The sequence below is a fragment of the Saccostrea echinata genome, unplaced genomic scaffold, assembly GCF_033153115.1.
Source record: "Saccostrea echinata isolate AGI-Se365-2 ecotype Australia unplaced genomic scaffold, CSIRO_AGI_Sech_v1 ptg000016l, whole genome shotgun sequence".
NCBI lineage: Eukaryota > Metazoa > Mollusca > Bivalvia > Ostreida > Ostreidae > Saccostrea > Saccostrea echinata.
In genome coordinates, this window is record NW_026889765.1 from 6,657,572 (window position 1) to 6,674,542 (window position 16,971).

Consider the following 16,971-nt stretch of genomic DNA (forward strand, 5'->3'; position numbering starts at 1 on the left):
TGAATTATAGAGAAAATGTAGATTCTTGCACTATTTCAGATATTGTAAAGGGCAAAGAAGAAGGTACAGCTTAAATACAATTTTTTTTTAAAATATGAAATTGTGGTCAGAAACTTAATAAATGCTTTCTCAACCGTTTAAATTCGCATGCAGAAAGATCATACAGTTTTTAGCTCAACTGATCAGAGACCAGAAAACCTTATGCGATAGTATGGTGTCCGTCGTCTGTCCATCTTTCTGTCCGTTTTTCTGTGAACAATGTTTCTAATTGCTACTCCACTTACGGTTTTGGGCTGATTCAATATAACTTGGCACACAAGTAGACTACTTTAAGATACATAATTTTATTTTAGCAGTTTTTCATTTCAATGAACGGTGTTGCCATGGTTACTAGGAATAAAAATTTCTTTAAAACACTTTCAAAACGCTACTCCTCCTACTGTTTGGTTTGATTTCAATATAACCTGGCACACAAAAATACACTAAGATATATAATTCTATAAGTTGTTTTTTAATTTTGATGAACTGTGCTGCCATATTTACTAAAGATAAAAATTTCTGTGAAATACTTTCAAAATGCTACCCTCCTACAGTTTTGGTCTGATTTTCATATAACATGCAAGTAGACTACACATAAATACAAATTGTCTATCCTTTTTTGATTTTGATGAATGATGTTGATATGCTTACTAAAAATAAAAATTTCTGTAATTTTCTTTAAAGGCTACTCCTCCTGCAGATTTAGTCTGACTGCAATAAATCTTGCCACAAAAAGAGACTAAACCAAGGATCATTATTCTACCTAATGCCTTTCCAATGTTTCAAGTCAAGATGCTTCTTTCCTCTTCCTCTTTTATAAGTACAAACCGATAGAGCTACAGTCTCATCAGAGACTTCTAGTTTATAGATGAACTCCTAATTACCAATTATGGCATCATGAACCTGTGCATTTTTCTGTATTTTAATTAAATTTTGTAGAAGACATCAATTATCATTGGAATTTTCTTTTAAACATTATGGACCACATTCATCTACTTTTTGTGTTGTTGCCGATTACAAAACTAATTATTTTTCCGATTACTGATTGCTCTTGTCTTTAAGCAATATATTAATCTACAAGTTTTTTTGTCTATAGTTTTTAATTCTTTTTAGCCAAAGACTCTCAGAGCTTATTCTGTGGCCGTGTCTGTGGTCTGCGTCAACCTTTTGGAATATGGACCATATCTAAGGAACCTTTTGGCCATTTCTTTTTTCAAATTTGTCACAGTGTCCCTGGCTTAAGGGCTCTCATTAATACCAAACATAGGGATGTGCCCCTTAAACAAGGGGAGATAATAAGAGAAACAAGAGGCCCATGGGCCACAACGCTCAGCTGAATTACTTTGTCCCTCCTGTTCCTCACCAGATTTCCTCCTTGTCATACTTATTGTGGCCCACCTTACCCTTGGGGGTCACGACATGATTTGAACAATTTAGAATCTACACTACCTCTAGAAGCTTTCACATAAGTTTCAGCTTTTCTGGCCCAGTGGTTCTTAAGATTTTTAAAAATTTTCATATATATTTCAATGTAAAACTTTGATTCCATATTGTGGGCCCATCCTACACCCAGGGGTCATGATTTGAACAATTCAGAATCTACACTACCCCCGGAAGCCTCCACTTAAGTTTCAGCTTAACTTGCCTACTGGTTCTTGAGAATACTTAGTATGTTTTAATGACCCCAAACTATTTTGTTTCTTCTTGATTTTCTACCCTTGTAATGGGGCCTGGCCTTTAATTTTAACAATTTAACCTCCACTTCACCCAAGAATGCTTTGTACTAAGGTGTTTAAAATTCACCCAGTGGTTCTTGAGAAGAAGTTGAAAATGTGAAAAGTTTACAGACGGACGGACAAACGGACGGATGACGGACAACAGGTAATCAGCTTAGGTAAAAGTAGTGGTTGCTAAAACAAATCCTCTTCTTAAGAACCACTGGGCAGTTTATCACCAAGCTTTAATTATATGCTACCATGGATGAAAATATGATGTAGATTAAAAATTGTTCAAGGCATCATCCTGGGGCATTATTATATTGCTCAATGTAATGACTGGAATTAGGATTTTTTTTTTTCAATTGATGCATCATAGGACCTCATGTCAAGTTGACTCAAAAGTAGGACACAATGACCTTTTTTTGAATTTTGCATGTATTCATCTTTCATTTCATTTTGATGCATATCTCGGACACTTTAAAGCCTCTAATCATCAAAACTTATCAGTCGATGCATCATGGGGCCTTAGAATGTGTCATAGAAAAAGTAGAAAAGTAAGTCACCGTGACCTACTTTCTGAACTTTATGGCAAATCATTTTCAAAAAAAAAAAAAAAAATTGTCATTATTTTAGCTACTGAGAGGTTTAGACTCATAAAACCTTGTAAGTTGATGCATTTGAATTTTGCCAGTATTTAATTTCAAATCATTTTAGAGGCATATTTTGGACACTGTGAAACCTAGAATCATCAAACATTGTCAGTTGATGCATCTTGAGCCCTCGGAATGTATCAACTAAAAGGTAGATCTTTTTTTAGAATTTCATGATGATATTTCAGATAGTAATTGGCTTAGATTCATCAAACTTCGTCACGTGATGCATCTTGGGTCCTCAGGATGTGTCAAAAAAGTAAGTCATTTGGATTTTTAAGGGAATATCTAAATATGTGAGAGAGTAAGAGGCTAATAATCATCAAAACGTTCTCATTTGATGCATTTTGGGATCACGGACTATGTTAACCTAAAGGTATGTTAAAGTGACTTAATTTTGGAAATTCACAGCTATCTCTAAATATTTCTGATAGTAAGAGGCTTAGAGTCATCAAACTTTGTCAGGTAAAGCATCTTGGGTCCTCGAAATGTGTGAACAAAAAATAGGATTTTTAAGGCAATATCTGAATATTTCAAATTATAAGAGACTTACAATCATTAAATTCATAGAGTTTATCCAAAAAGTAGATCACATAGCTACGTTTGGGATTTCAAGGTTTGATCTAAATATATAAGATTCAGAAGAGCGATCCTAGGCCCTCGAGTCTCTTGTTTAATTACCATTTCATTGATCCGTTACAGGGTTATTCTCAGATGACTGTTAAAACCCTCTGGTCTCTTGTATAATTTTGTTGCTATAAATAGAAATGGAAATCCTCACTGATTTTGTGTATTTCAGTTATAAATACAACTGGAAGTCCTCATTGTTTTTGTGCTTGTCACTTAATGGTAACTAGCACTTGTACTTGTCAGTCACATTATGAAAATTTTACAAGAAAAACACTTTCATGGTGACCTAACAACAAAGCTTTATGATATACGTGATGACTTCAATTTTTCAATCGTCAACTTCCCTTACTTATGCAGCAATATACCTTATCACCTGCATATGGGGTTTATGTCTCCCATTTGCTTCGATATGCAAGATTATGCTCTACGTATGAACAATTTCTAAAACGAGGCAAGCTATTGACAAACAAGTTGATGAAACAAGGATATCAACAGTCTCGTTTGAAGTCATCATTTCGCAAGTTTTATGGTCGATACAAAGACCTTGTCAACAAATACAACCTATCATTAAGTCAGATGCTGACTGACGTTTTTCATACTAATTGACAGGCCATTATTTACAAACTGAATTGTCTACAGATATTTCCGTTTTTTTTTTTTTTTTTTTTGATCAGCAGGGGATGCTCACTCCTCCATGGCTCCTGATCCCACCTTTGATGTTTTTGGAGGTCCTTGTTTGCTCTGCTCCCAATTTGTATTGTCTAAATGGACTTTGAGCTTGAATACTGTTCGTTATCTACATATTTCATTTCGTTTTCACCATTCAGTTAGTCTGCAAATTTTCCATCCATGATATCTCGAATAGTGCGAATTTACATAATACAGCATCTATTTTTAGACAACTGTTGCTAAAAAAGAATTGTGAGCCTACCTTCATAAATATGTTAAGTCCTGTCTAAACAACTTTTCCTGTTGTTGAAATATTGTAGATAGCAATATATTTGTAAAACTTTTAATGAAGCTTCCAGTATGTGGAAAGTTTTTATTTTATCTCATATACTAAGACATATCTAAGTTTTTATTTTTGTGCTAAAAATAGAAATGGAAATCCGCTTGAAACATTTTGCATTTCAGTCATTGGTTTCTTGTACTTATCAGTCACATTATGTTTATAATAGAGAGTATTCAAATTTTCAATCCATAATGTCTAAAATAGTGCAAGAATCTCTATTTTCAAAATAACTCACTGCACCTATTTTTAGACAGGTATTGCAATAAAAAGAAAAGAGAGTCCATCTTCAATATTGTGTCAATAATTAATTGTCCAAATGTTCTTGTTCATGACATATTGTAGACAGCAGTATATTTTGTAAATACTTTTTCAATGAAGCTTACAACTGGTGGAAAAATGGTCATTTTTTTCCTCATATGCTGAGATGTTTCTTTTTATCGGTGTTTGTGCTATAAATAGAAAAGAGAATTCCCTTCAGGTAGTGTTTATTTCTGTAAATAGTTTCTAGTACTTGTCAATCACACTAGGCTTATAACAGTTAGTCTGCATTTTTTCCATCCAGCATTACATGAAAAAGTGCAAGAATCTACATTTTCTCGATAATTCGAGGAATCTATTTTTAGACCATTGTTGCTATAAAAAGAAACAAGAGTCGATCCTCAATATTGTATCAATTATTGTACAATCACATGTTCGTTTTGAAGGTTTATTGTAGAAAGCTTAAGACTTTTTCTATGAAGCTTCCAATTAGCATAAAACTGTCATTTTTCCTAATATTCAGAGATATATCTATATTTAGGTGCTTGATACTATAAATAGAAATGGGAATCCCCCTCACCCATTGTCCACTCCAGCTAGTGGTGTCTAGCTACTGTCATTAACATCTTAATATTTACAATATACTTCCTAATTATCCAGCACTGACATCTAAAACTTTGCCAAAATTTGATATTTTACATTTTTCTAAAATATATCTATTTATAGATACATGTTACTAAAAATAGGAGTAAAAGCCAACCGATATTTTTTCATGAGATGACACTACTAATTCTCAAGTATAAAAACACACATAAGATTTGGAAATTTTCCACGGACAATTTTTCTTATTTAGCCTTAAAGATCTCAAAAAATGCTAAATTCTCCATTTTTCAAATTTTCAGAAACCATGTCAATTTGCATGACCTTTTTCTTAGTTTGGGAATATTTCTAGAATAAATGATTATATGCCCTGTGTACCTTAAAAGTTCAAGTTATCATATGATCCAATGATTTTAGTTTGAGTGTAGTAGATACCGATAAATATTCGTTTACATTTCCTTAATTTTCATGGTTTCATTTGGTCAAAAAGGGCAAAAAATGGCCAAACTCAATGGATCCATCTCCATGGCAACCAATTGCACGTGTGGAACTTCCGACACCATATTTGCTAGTTTTGTACCAAGACACATCTGTGGTACAAATTTCATCAAAATCCTAAACATGTCGTTTCCAAGATTTTTTGGTGCTTACAGAGAATGCGTGTTAAAGCGTATGAGAATCCCTAAGCTTAAAAAAACTACTGAAATGAGATCTTGATTTTCTATGTTCGTGTTATCAGATGTGATGTATTCTATATTAACACCAATGTCACCCTTAAAGCCATCTAAATGTAGGTACGGTGTTTTGAAGCGTTCAAAGTATGTTTGTATAATAATCCACACTCAATAAAATCCATGTCTAATTGTTTCTATATTTATATTAATTTGCCTGATGACAATGAATAAATGTTTCAAAACTCACCCTTGTCTAAAGGCAGCAGTAATCTTAATAAATTAACCAGTAGGAAAATCAAAAGCAAGTTCTGTGTCATGTAGCATTACCGTAACACAATAAATAAAATACTGACAATAGAGCCTATTTTGTCCATTCACTGGAAAGCTGCATGTTGAATTGACATTTACAGAAACTCCTCTAGAATACATTTAAAATGTTTGTGGGTAGGCATTTTCTATCGAACATAAGAGTACATAGCTGGTGTGACAGTCGACAGGGGATTCTTACTCCTTCATGCCACCAGATCCCACTTTAGATGATTTTAAAGATTAGTATTTGATCTGCTAAAAACTTGTTTAGTTCCAATGGACCATGAGCTTGATCCCTGTTCGTTATCGTCATTTTTCATAATACTTTTTTCACTTCAAAATTGAGTTTTCTTCATTTTCTGAAAGAAAACTAATGAAATTAAATACTTTCATAAAACGGAAATACCCGAACTGAAGGAACCATAGTTTGAATGGTTTTGAAGTTACGTTATTTTACCATTACATTAAGCAGCCTGCTGTCTTGAAAGGAATTAATATTTTGAAATATATTTTGTACTTATGCATTGTAATACTTTCTTTTTTTGTATATCAATGACGTGCACGAATTTCAATTCACAGAATTCGATGATGCTTGCATGCTGATACAAAACTTCGATACATCGTTATTTGAAGCACAGCCGTAGGGTTTTACAATCATATACTCATAATGCCTATTCTTCTTTAATCATTTGGACACTTTATTTTTTTTCAAGTAATGAATTGTCAGTGTGCTACATATTCATTTGTAGATTATTTTTAATATAGTCAAAAAGACACAGGATTTCTGTTTGAGGTGGATTTTTTCTCTCCTCTACAACCTGTGCCGGTGTAAGGTTGAATTTTGACCCGGGGGGTCATTTTTAAACGTTGAATATTGAGACAAAGGTGTTGAATTTAGACCCTGGTCCGTTGAAAAGTGAGCCGGGTCGTGGAATTTTGATCATGAAACCGGTTCTAAATTCAACAGCATAAAAACACATATTTATGAATTGATATTCACAACTGTGAATTATTCAATTAAATATACACACTTAATTCAGTTTTATTCTTTAGAATAAAATATTTACATAAATATCTTCAATTTTAAATTTAGCGTAAAATCGCAATATTTCATGGGATATTTATTTAAAAAGAAATATGTCTAAATCAAGAATATTGATATATATATTTACAAAATATACAATTTAGTTCAGAAATATGTTTATTTATATTTGCTATAGGCTAACAACACTGCATTTATTTTAATACTTCTAAAATTCGTAATATGAGTACTTGGGATATTGTGGACGTTTACGCATAAGGCACGTACATTTTTATGCATATTCAGTCATGACAATATGAATAACTACATGTATGTCCATCTTGAAAACCGGATTTTTTTAATAAACGCTTAGTGATCTTTTTCGCCTAGTTAATCAAACAGTTCAACAAAGAACCCCACAATACCTACTTATTTTGTAAAGTACAGGATCGAAAGGGGGGGGGGGTAAGTACCATCCAAGGTAACACAGATCCCTTGTAAATTTTTAAGATTATGCATTTATATGAAGAATTATTTTTTTTTTGTATTTGTGACTGTGCTGTTTTGTTCATGTATTGTATTGTTTTATTTCGCTTTGGATTTTAGGGGGGGGGGGGTAATAAAAAAAATGTCTGGCTTAGACATACAAAACCTGACTTTCAGCTTTATTTAATTTTTGTAACAAAGTAGCCAAAGATATAACCCCCCAAACCACCACCGGGGAACACAGGATTATATGTGAAGAGTTTCTGAAGCGGCCCTTCCATCCTCAAGAAACATATTTTGGTTTTCAACATTGGTTCGTTTCCCTTTTTATTTGCTTGGTTCTTTGTTTCATTTATTTATTTTGTTTATGGTTTTTTGTCAAATATTTCAGAGGGTTTTTACACAACAGCCCCGCCTCCGACAAAAACGCCAGGATCTCTCTCTCTCTCTCTCTCTCATCGGTTTCTTTGAAGAGAAATGCGCTTTTTAGTTGTTTAGATCAAAGAAGTTGCATTAACTGCGTTGTTTTAATTGTTGATATCAAAGATGGTGAGAAATGTAGCTTCTAGTTCATATGAGATGGATACCTGTTCTACATATAAATGTATACTTTTCACTTTGTAACAAGAATCTGTTATTGACAATTAAAAAGTGAAGAGTTTAGGTAAAAGACTTTGACAAATGACAAGTTATTCCTTCTTAGTCACTATATAGCTTAGAGCTATATGGTCGTGCCCCCCCCCCCAATTATGTTTTTATTTTTTATTTATTATTTTTGCTTAGATATATAAAAAAAATGATTGATTGTGCCCCGTCCCAGAAAAAAAAATGAAATTGCTTTCTACAGGCTTAAGTCAGAACATGATTTTCATAATGATAGTACCTTTATCAAAATATTTCTACCCCTACGATTCGTAGTCGTGGTTTCGAATACCACCACGTTGCCCGCGTGGCGCAGTGGTTTGAGCGTTTGCTCTAGAGTCGCGGAGTAAGGAGTTAAACTTTACGTCGCGGGTTCGACTCCTTGGGCGGGACGTGGAGACCGGTCCTTTGCATGAGACCGTATAAACCGAGATCCCGTAGAGTATGGAGGGTAATCGTGTTCAAAAATCCAGACTCGTAAGTTTGTTAATCCAAACTTGTAAGTTTGTAAATCCAAACTTGTAATCGTATCAGTTTCATAGTATACATATGTAAGTAGGTAATTCCGACATCCTAGCATGTAGTTCCGAACATAGAACTGTGTTGACTTCGAGTTTATACTATGAATGTGTGTATTTTTGATGTTGTAAACTTTGTTTTCCGGAATTTATATTTCCGCGCTCTGAATAAAACACAAACTTAAGACAATTGACAAGTCTACAAATGTAAAGTCTACATGATTGTCGAATTTTGATAATGAGAAACTATGGAGGGGCATCAGTGCCACATTTCCCCCCTTTTTTTCTAACTTCTTCGTTTTCCAACTGAAATAAATTATTTAGATTTTATTTCTTTTTTTATTCTAACTTCCAATTTTATATTAATATTTTCATTTGAATTTGTTATTTAATTTTAATACTAACTCTTTGTTTATATGTTCCAGTTTTATTTAACTTCTTAATTTTATTTTATTTGACGATGTGACATGAATCATTACCCGCTTATTCACGGCTTGCGCGGATCTAGAGGGGCTTCGATTTTTAAGGTCTCAACCGAAAAATTATTCAGTTTCACTTTCAACACTTTCAATGTCGAAGGAATAGTCATTACCAACATGGCCGTAGGAACCGGGGGGGGGGGGGGTCAATAAAAACTGCTGATGATTTTTTTTTTCTTTTTTCTTGTCAGGAAATTTTTGGTATTTTGGTAGTGGCCCCTCAACTGTCAACTGAAAATGTATGGCTGTGCCCCCCCCCCCCCCCCCAACTGAATTTGCTTCTTACGGGCCTGACCAACACGTATGTTAAAATGTCATGCCAAGAAATCCCGTCCATTTTTCCACAGCGATAAAGTCAATAAAAGTGTAATTGATGCAAATCACCCATATTCCCCTAACGCTGGCGAGACAATTAACGGCAGCAGATTTGAAGGGGTGGATCCTAAGTTTTCCGTTTTCTAAGTAAAAGAAAAATAAACTTCTACCCCCGGAAGTAGCCTCCTATGCCCTGACAAAAAATAGTTCCTGTCAAAAACCTTTAATTGTTTACAAAATATGTAAAATGCACTAGACACAGGTACCAAGATTGTAAAAATAGACTGGAAGGAAATAAAAAAGAAATTCAAAAGGAAAAAATAATAATTTTATATGTATGGAACTACAATTGAGTTCATTTTCATTGGTCAATTAGCGGTATGATACCTTAATAAGGCGCGAGACTTCCACAACAACCAAATTCATCGTGCCCAATGTTAATTTATACTAGGAAAAACTATTTTGATATGGAAACATTGAAAAAATTTGAAAGGCGTCTAATTTTTACTGAACAATTAATTAGTTAACTACAATCTATTTCACTTTCTTTTTCTTTTATTTTACTTTTTTAACCGCATATGATTTGCATGGAAAATTCCCCCTCCCCCTTCAATAAAAAAAAGACGGGAAAAAGGTGCAAAGTCTTCTAAATGATAAGTATTCTAGCTTTAATTTAAAACCAGTAAAACTTAAGATCCTTCCCTCAAAACTGCTGACATTAATTGCCTCGCTCACATCTCCCTGGGGAAAAATCACAGATTAACGCTAATTCCGCTTTTATTGATTTCGCTCTAAAACCAGAATGCGTACTTTTTCTTGGCATGTTAAACGTCTTAGATTTTGCCGTCGGGCACTAGGAACTTAGGACAAGCGAACTCTTACCCTCCAATGGCCTACGAAGCTAGCGCCCAACCACTAGGTTACTGTGATCAGTGCCCAAGTTTATTAAGAACCAATGTAACTGCAATGATATCATATTAAAAAAACAACAACCACTCAGTAGATAAAGATCCGTAACAATGTTGGGGGGGGGGGGAGGGGGGCTCCAAAAAAATTGACGATGAAAAAAATAAATAAACTGCCCAAACTCCTCCTTTGTGGGAGGCGATGTTTAGGATATCTTTAACTTTTCAGTAACTTTTTTTTCAACGCAAGAATTTGCCAGAGTTTAATGATACTGCAAAATATGGGGGTGGGGGTGGTTGGGCATACAGCCTATAAATTAATTTTCATATTAAAACAGCTGCAAAAGATTATTCTCCAAGCAAAAAAATTGGGAGCCCAACCTTTCGATCCCTCCTACTTCGGACCTGAGATTTGTTAGTGAAATTTTTTTCTCTCTGTCCTACTTTAAAAAAATAATGTGATGACAGTATCAACTTAAAGATACCTGATATTTGTGTACCATAAGCGGGCAATAGAAAATGGTGGTCATATTTATCATATTTGAAACATCTTGCATCAGGGCCATAAAACTTAGACGGGCTCAATTTTGATCACAGTCTCACATTTACCAAAGGAATTAATAGTATGTAGAAAAGAGAGACTGGGATCAAGAGTGAGCTCATCTAAGTTTTAAAGCCCCGAACCAGGTCCGTAGGTAGCAATTGGGTTGAGGGTGCCAGTATATACTATTCCAATAAAAAAAGCAATTTCTGATTGTGCCCCCTCAATAATTTTGTCGGTAAATACAAAAGAAAAGAAATAAGGCTAATTCATCGTAGTGCCCCCTCAACAGGAATGTTTCATTGAGGGGTGGGGGGCTTATCAAGAAATTTTGTTTTGTGTCCACTGCTCCACCCCCACCCCCACCCAATGAAAATGCTTCCTACGGGCCTGAAAACGAGAGAAAACACGCAAGAATGATATCATATGGTCTTTAAAATGAAAAAAAAATATGTTCCATGGAAATGTTTCTACGTTTCGTACGTTTCGTAGCTAGACTGTTCGCCAAGATCTCTGTGTACCTGTACATAAAAGGCCGTAGCGCTCCCTTTCGTTTAAATTTTATTCGGATTTCTTAGTTTAACTCTGCAAGTTTTACTTTCTTAAACAAACTTTCGATTTTGCTTATAGTTATTACCAAAAATATTAAGTATTAAGTTAGGTGAAGTGAAACATAATTGAAATTTTAAGATAGAATCAAAATACGAAAGGAATCAAAATTGACATAATAAAATATATAAAATAAATAAAACTGGAAAATATAAACAAGCACAGCACGGATCCAGAAGGGGGGGGGGGGTTCCATCCCAATCCAAAAAAATCCAACCCCGAAATTTTTCTTGACAAGCCAAAAAAAAAAAAAAAAAAAAGGTAAACTCCTTCCCAAGCATGAAAAACCTATTTCGCGCGCGTGCGCGCGCGCGTGTGTGTGTTGGGGGGGGGGGGGTTAGTCGTCAACTTAACACAGATCAGAGTTTTCGAGGGGGGTCCAAGGACACTTTTAGTTCGTTTAGTATAAACATTTAATAAGTCTGCAAATTTCAGGGGGGCGGACCCCTTCTAGATCCGCGCCTTCAAGAAGTAAGAACTAAAATAAGAAATAAAAAATGAAGAATTTAATTTGGAAAACAAAAAGTTAGAATAAAATAGTAAATAAGACCATTAAAAAATAATTGTGGCACTGATGACCCTCCATAGGTTCTCATTATCAAAATTCGACAAACGTGTAGACTTTACATTTGTAGACTTGTCAATTGTCTCTGTTTTATTCAGAGCGCGGAAATATAAATTCCGGAAAGCAAAGTTCACAACATCAAAAATACTCACATTCATAGTATAAACTCAAAGTCAACACAGTTCTATGTTCGGAACTACATGCTAGGATGTCGGAATTACCTACTTATACATATGTATACTATGAAACTGATATGATTACAAGTTTGGATTTACAAACTTACAAGTTTGGATTTACAAACTTACAAGTCTGGGTTTTTGAACACGATTACCCTCCGTAGTGTAGCAGTAGATGCTGGCACGAAAGAGATCCCTCAATGCTCAATGGCCTTGAGTGTCGAGTATAGGTCTGAATTTGCAGCCCTCCACCGGCAAGTGGTGGCGTTTCCATATGAGTGAAAAATCTCGACGGGGACGTTAACACACAAACAAACAAACAATTTCACTACAGAACGCGGAGTATGGTCCTTCGGATGAGGCCGTATAAACCGAGGTCCCGTGTAGCAGTAGGTGCCGGCATGAAAAAAATCCCCCACTGCTCAGTGGCCTTGAGTGTCTAGTATAGGTCTGAATTTGCAGCCCTCCACTGGCAAATGCTGGCAGCTCAAGGGACGTTAAACAACAATGAGACAATCAGACAAACATATTTTTTGTCGCCTGCAGAGTAGAGCAGCACTTAGCGATCAATTTACCTGGCGTCTGTCTTGCTGTCCGTCCGTCTGTCACACCTTATATCTCGAGAAATGTAAGAGATATGGATTTGATAATTTGCACATATAGCTTGACACTATGGCTTTTGTATTTTTCCATGGCTTCCGACCTAGATATCCTTGAACTTGACCTTTGACCTACTTTTCAAAATAACCAATAATGCCGATATACAACTTCATTTTGATATTTATGAGGTAAGTCTATGCTATTTAGAATGTGCACTGTTTGTCATAAAACATTTTGAAAAATACCAGCGTTACAGTCCACTTGACCTTGACCTATTTTGTAAAATATACTGCGGAGGGTTAAATTTAACTTATGTCTTTTGAAATTACAGAGGCAGGGTTTGATAATTAACAGTTATACATGTTTATGAGCTCATGACAATGTATTTTGACACTGTATGAAATAAAGAAACCACAAAAACTGAAATTTAAGTTCTATAAAAATACAACGGGATCGGTATTCCAAAATGGATGGTGTAGACTGACAATTGCTGATATGATAGACTGAAGCCTCTTTCGAAGGATTGTTGAAATCACGTACTTAAATAATTTATATATAATTATTTATAATAAAGGAGATGGGCGAACATAGTGCGCAGAAAGCCTATAGCTTCAGATATATAAAAATCATGTTCAGTTTGTGAATTTAGTATTTAGAGTAAAGTTCTCATTATTGAAATTGATGAAATTATGATAAACAAAACTTTTCTGAGGAAAATTTTCTCGGCAAAATTTATTCTTTTATTAAAAAATAAATATGTGGTATTCATGGGGTTCGAACCCTGGCAATAAAAATCCTGAGTATTATTTTCTTTCGAGACTAGCACGCTAACCACTAGACTACACAAGTCCTGATGAAGAGTGGCATTTAAATCATGTTTGTGATATGACCCTTCACTTAATGGACTTCAAATATTTCTCGAAAAGATGCGAATGTTATGTCATAAAAGTATATTTTTAAGGTATATTTTTATGCAAACTTTGAGGATTAACTTTCAAAAAGGTGGAGCGAAGACCCACTCATATCGAAAAATAGCATTATAGTATGAGAAAATGACTCTTTTTGCCCGCTTTAGTGTGTGTCTAATATTTCTCAGGCAAATAATTTCAATCTTTGAGGGATTTTTGCAAATTATAGAGATTTTATATGAAGTATATTTTAATGTTAGACGAAATATCAAGGAAAATTTTGATATAATTGAAATTTAATTTTTCATCTTCATGTTTGTCACACTATAGGCTTATCGCTCGTCATGTTCACCCATCTCCTTCATTCAAATTTCATTAATATCCATTTTAGCTTTCAGGGGTTAAGGATTTGCATTTCTATTTGATTGTTAGACTCTATCGCAGTCTTACTGTCCCTGGATTGTTTTTTTTTTTTTTGTTTGTTTTTTTTTTTTTGTTTTGTTTTTTTTTGGCATGAACTATATTCAATGCCGTAGCAAATAAATAGCTGATAACTTTTAGACTTACTGTGGAATCATCATTGTTCGTGGGGGACCAATGTTCGTGGATTTCGTGGGTCACCCTTACCCACGAATTTACATTCCCAAGAACATTTATTATGTAAAGATATTGATTCATTGAATCTACCGTTTAAACGAGTAACCCACGAAATTACGTCCCCACGAACAAGTAAAATTTTGCTTGCTCACGAACATTGACCCCTACGAATTAAAATGATTCCACAGTAGTTACATCTTTATTGAAGCTAAAAGCAGGCGACACTAGAGTGTTCCTGGGAACACTCTAGTTCTGTAAGAAATCGGCAAAGATAATTAAGCAGAAGATTTTTGATGAATAAAATTGGTTTTTTAACCTTTTTATAACGCTGACTATATATACATGTATGGTCTGCGTTATAAAACATGATGTGATAGGGTAACGTAATGCACCTTGTACACGTACTCAAAGACGCCCACGTTTTTCAATATCGAAATTGGACATAAAACATATTTACAATAAAATTTGAAGCCAGCGAGTTAAAAGTAATAAATTGGAAACGAAATGAAAAAACAACAACAAAAAAAAAAAAAAAACAAAAAAAAACATATGTAAACTTGTCAAGTTGGAAACACTCAGAATGGGTATTGTTATTATCATACAGACTGTGTCATGGCCTTGACTCAAGTTCAAGGTCACTAAGAACAAGATGCTTTTACTGGATGTGTGGTCTGAAAGAACATGTGTTAACTTGTCATGTCGGTAACACAGATACGTTTGCGTCATAACCAGAGTGTGTCATGGCTTGACGCAAGGTCATCTGGACAAGTTCAAGGTCACGAAATAGAAAGTGTACAGTATTTTATTGTCTTTCTACTGGCGAAGCATTGCAAGTTGATAGTCCCTTAAAAGATTATTTATCATCTTAGATTATGGCATGACCTTGACTCAAGGTCACTGCTCCAACATTCGTTGCTCTGCAACGAGCTCGGCTCTAGTTCTTATTCTTATTCAATATTTGCATTCTGGGTAATATGAATTGTTCTACTGTAACGACTCTGCTCATTGAATAATGAAAACGAAAGAAGTTTTGCTTCATATGTCTACAACTGTCAAAGGATTCTCGCCAAGACTTACTTTCACTCTTTAAATCAATATGAATTGAGTTTACAACCAGTTCTATTTTTTATCTTATTTCTTTCCCATAATGCAATTATTGAAAAAGAATAAGAAAGCTTTGCATAGGAAAGATAAAATTATCGAATAAGAATAAGAAGAGTATTAAATAAGAATCGTATCTTTTTGAATAAAAATGGATATCTTTTCGAATAGGAACAACAACGTTATAACATATAAATCACATAATTTTCGAATAAGAATGACAAAATTATCGAATAGGAATGACAAAATTATCGAATAGGAAACACGTTTTTTTCCGAATATGAATGATATATTTTGGAATAGGAATCATATTATCATATTTTTTTCTATTAGGAATAGCAATAACAACTAATGGAATAGAAATCACATTTTATCGAATAGGAACGATATGTTTTAGAATGATAAATTCTTTGAATAAAAATAACAAAAAAGTATAATAATGCAACGTTTACACGCCATAATATGGTATTTACATATCCAAACTTATTCCATTCTCAAGGTTATGGTCCGAGTACGAATACTTTTTAAGCCGTGGCAGGCTACCGACAGATAAGTTTGTTACAGGGAGTACTTAAACGCTATGGTTGCTTTGTTGACCCTTTTTCACAAATATAACCAACCTATCATTGGATTTATTTTGGCCGATGTGCTTCATGCTAATTGTAAGGCTTTTGCTTTTGTTTTTATACTGAATTTGGCTAGATGGAATGTTCTGCCCACCTGATCAATATATAGGGCTCACTTTTGGAGATACCAGATCCCACCTCTGGAATTTCCAAGGTTTTTTGATTTATGGCCTATTCATAAATTTGTTCATGTAATTATTTATGGATGCTATGAATTTTAGAAAGTGATGTCAAAAGTAAGGTAGTCATGCATGAAAAAAAGTGTAATCGTGTATTGATAAAAATGTACATATATACTCGGGATGATAGGCTTATTTCTATTATTCTTGAAAAGGGAAAAATTTGAAACCAAAATGTAAATATATAGATACTGATTAATCCCGTAAAACAACTTTCCAGTTTAAAGACAGTTAAACTCTGTAGTGGGGGTCAATATTCAACAGTGTCGCATTTTAACGTGTTGAGGTCATCAGAGATTAGAAAAAAAATTTCAAACTGTTGAAAAATGACCCCGGGTATAAATTCAACGACTTTGGATCTCAATTTTCAACGGAGAAAAAGCACCCCCGGTTCAATATTCAACGTTGAAAAATGACCCAGGGTCAATTTTCAACTCGGGTCAATATTCAACCTTACTCCGGCCAAGAACTGTCTTTGGAACAATAAAAACCAACCAACTGGTTTCTATTTAGCATTGAAACTTGTCAACCTCAGTGTATATTGGACACAATACCAGAATTCAAGCATTTATTTATGTTCTGACATAACCAAATAACATAATCATGATGTTTAAAAAAGCAATTTTGACTTCACGCAGGTGAGGAGCATTTTCTTAAGAAATCATGTGAATATCAAGGTCACATTACCCCCTTTTAAGACAAAAAATGATCTAATTTGCCATAATTATGGATAAATTTAATTGCTTGAGTGTATGTTGTTTTACGTCCCTTTCGAAAATGTTCCCCTCATATAGAGACGTCACCATATACCGA